Genomic DNA, 2,986 nt, shown 5'->3' with positions numbered 1-2,986 from the left:
GCTTCCTGGTGGATTACATACCCACGCGGGTATTGCTCGTCTTCCCCAGATGAAGGCAGAAGCCCCTCGCCCGTAAGGGATGCTGCTGCCGCTCTCTCTTGCGTCCCGAGCCCTTCTCTTGGTGTCTGACACGAAGAGGGCGCTGGATGGACGAGCGCTTCTGAATAAGCAATTGAAAACCAGCAGGGCATACGCAGCCCTCCTGAAGGCCACTCGAAGGCCGCTCGTCTGCTGAGACTCTGGGGCTGATTGAACCCCAAGCATTCCATCCGCAGCATTCCTAACAAGTGTGTGACACTGCCCATGTGAATGTTTTCTAGTGTTGATCATTAGAAAGGGGTTTGTGAGACCTGGCGCGTAACAAAGAAAACATAGTCTGAATGTTGGGGAAGCTAAGACAAATGCAAACTCCAAAACTATTTTTAAACACCATGAAGAAACCTGCGCTGCAGGGAGGGAGCCTACGCTGCTTTCATCCCAATGTCTCACTGTCATGGAGAATTTCACTACCTCTTTCTCCGTCTCTCTGCTTTTCCTCCCATGCCATCATATCTTATACTTCTCTGAAACCTCAAATATCTGCTTTACTATCATGGGTAGAAGAAGGACCCTAGGGTTACATAGGAGAGAGGGGACAGATACACTTAGGGTAAAGATTTAAGGCCAGCCATGGAAGACTTTGGATACAAGCATAACTTGCCTCCATCCCGTTTGTCATGTGTGTATGAGGCTGGGGTTCCTTCCTTTTCCTTGGGAACCTGTTTCCTCTCAACCTATGCCTTCGAAGATGTTCAGCTTGCAAAAAATTATTATTTTTTTCTGCTTTTGGGATTAATAAAAGTGTCCCCTATTCTTAGTAGCTTAAAATCCACTCAGCTATGATGCAATTTCTAAAGAACTGAACTTCAGGGGAAAAAAAGCAGAGCTCCTACCCTGATTTACCACTATGAAAGCCTTTAACTGCACTAAGTATGGAAATATTCAACTTCTCTAAGACATGTTTCTCTTCTGTAAAAGTGAAATTATAGAAATTCACATCTCTACATGAAAACGAAGTCACAGAGGCAAATAGCTCACTGCGGTGCATGAAGTCTGTCCTGTATAAGTGTTTCCTGCCCATAAACTCTGTCCCTCATTTTTACTACTTTAGGCTTACATCCCAAATGTCATTTTATGATTTGCTTTATTTTCACGTTTTTCCTACCAGCTCCTGAGGGTTTTCCATCTTTTATCACATGCAGTGGCCCTTACTGATGCTGGACAACTTCCTCTGGGCCCCCTCCAGTGTCCGAAAGCTTTTACCCCCAACTGCCCCAAGGTTCAGGGCAGATGGCAGAACTATATAGCACTAGTGAATCAAGTTTTCTGGATCAATTTTCATCTTCCTGCTGCTACCCCATAATTTGGGGGTGATCCTAGGCCTATTATTAGAACAAGCAGATAATCGTCATTCCACAGGCTACAATTATTTCTGCATTCTGAAGCCAAGAGACACAACTTTGGAAAGCAAACAATACTGAAATCCAGCGCAATGATAGATGGAGTTATTAAGAAAATTGTGCTGACTGCTTTGCGAATTTAAGACTTGCATCTACCCTAAAGCATCTTTCCTTCTTTTTTCCCCTAACTGGTATTAAGAAGCTGTTTCTGGTTCTAACAACATAGAAATATGTCACCTACTTTTCAGCTTAATTAAATTATAAACTAAGATATAAGTATTTGCTTCTGTTTTTTTTGTTTGTTTGTTTCACTTGCTTATAGCACTGGAAGCCTGAACCCAGCGTTTCACAAATGTTAGGCAAGAACTCTATCACTGAGCTATAGTCTCAGCCCCCAAGGACACAGGTAAGATGCTGCAGGGGAAAATTTCTTTGATCCATCCTCAGTCATCCATGCCAAAGTCAGAAACACATTTACTCAACAGATGCTTATTGAGTGCCTAATATTTTCTATGTGCTTGTTAAGGACTACAGATTCCACAATACTTTAGTTTGTTTTCTTGACAAACTAGCTGCTTTCCTTAGTTTTCTCACTACAGCCAAATCATCACACATCTCTTTTGAGTTGATCCTGGTTTATTTCTCTCCTGTGGCAAAGCAATGAAAGGTTTTCACAAAACCCATAAATGCATCATCATTACCCAGGTGTGTTGTGGTATGGTAAAGGGAGCTGGACTCGGGACACAGCTTCAGAGATGAGCATCTTTGAAATCCGTGGAAACTACGAAGAGGTTAACACTGTTCCATGGCAAAGTAACTGAAAAAGTCTATATTTGGAACATCTTCAAAGGAAATAACATCAAGGGAGAACACAGAGCTTCCATTACCAGTGTCTGCCTGGGTAGTTTTAACTATTAAAGAGGAAGGCATCTTGCCTGCCAGGCAGTCTTGAAGGCTTCAGGAAGAGTGTCATTTTCCAAGAGGTATCAATTAGTGGATGTTCTCATGGCATAGTGAGAATCCCACCTCTTTAATTGCTGAGCTAAATTAAAAATGATCCCTGCAAGGATAAAACACATGCAGGCAATGATTCAGAGATGTGCGGCTACCCAAGAACCTCTCTCAAAGAGGCAAGGGTCCAGAGAAGACCAACCAGGGAGAGAGGCAATGGACCCAAAGGTATTAGGAACCTTAAAAGGACTCAGAATTTGGAGTCAATATATGTAAAGGAAAGAATGGGCTATAAATGTTATTAAGTCTGTGATTTGAAATTTAAACTATGCCAGCATGCCAAAGTTGCTTACTCCTCCTGGGAATTGGAGAAACACTTCTGCAGACTGCCGTCTTGAGAAAGGTGTGCCACAGGCCTGCACAACGATGTGCCCCATGATTAGAAACAACAGTTACCCTACCAGACACACTTTACCACATGGACATTGCCTCCTTTTACACTGAAGGTAGTTGAGGCTCAGAGATTTTGATATTTCGATTCCAACCACATAAACAGAAGCTGTCAGCATTCAAACACAGAGCCAACACTGGAGCCC

The sequence above is a fragment of the Octodon degus genome, unplaced genomic scaffold, assembly GCF_000260255.1.
Source record: "Octodon degus isolate 3935 unplaced genomic scaffold, OctDeg1.0 scaffold00029, whole genome shotgun sequence".
Lineage (NCBI taxonomy): Eukaryota > Metazoa > Chordata > Mammalia > Rodentia > Octodontidae > Octodon > Octodon degus.
The sequence above is the reverse complement of the archived record's forward strand: the minus strand, read 5'-3'. Positions refer to the sequence as shown.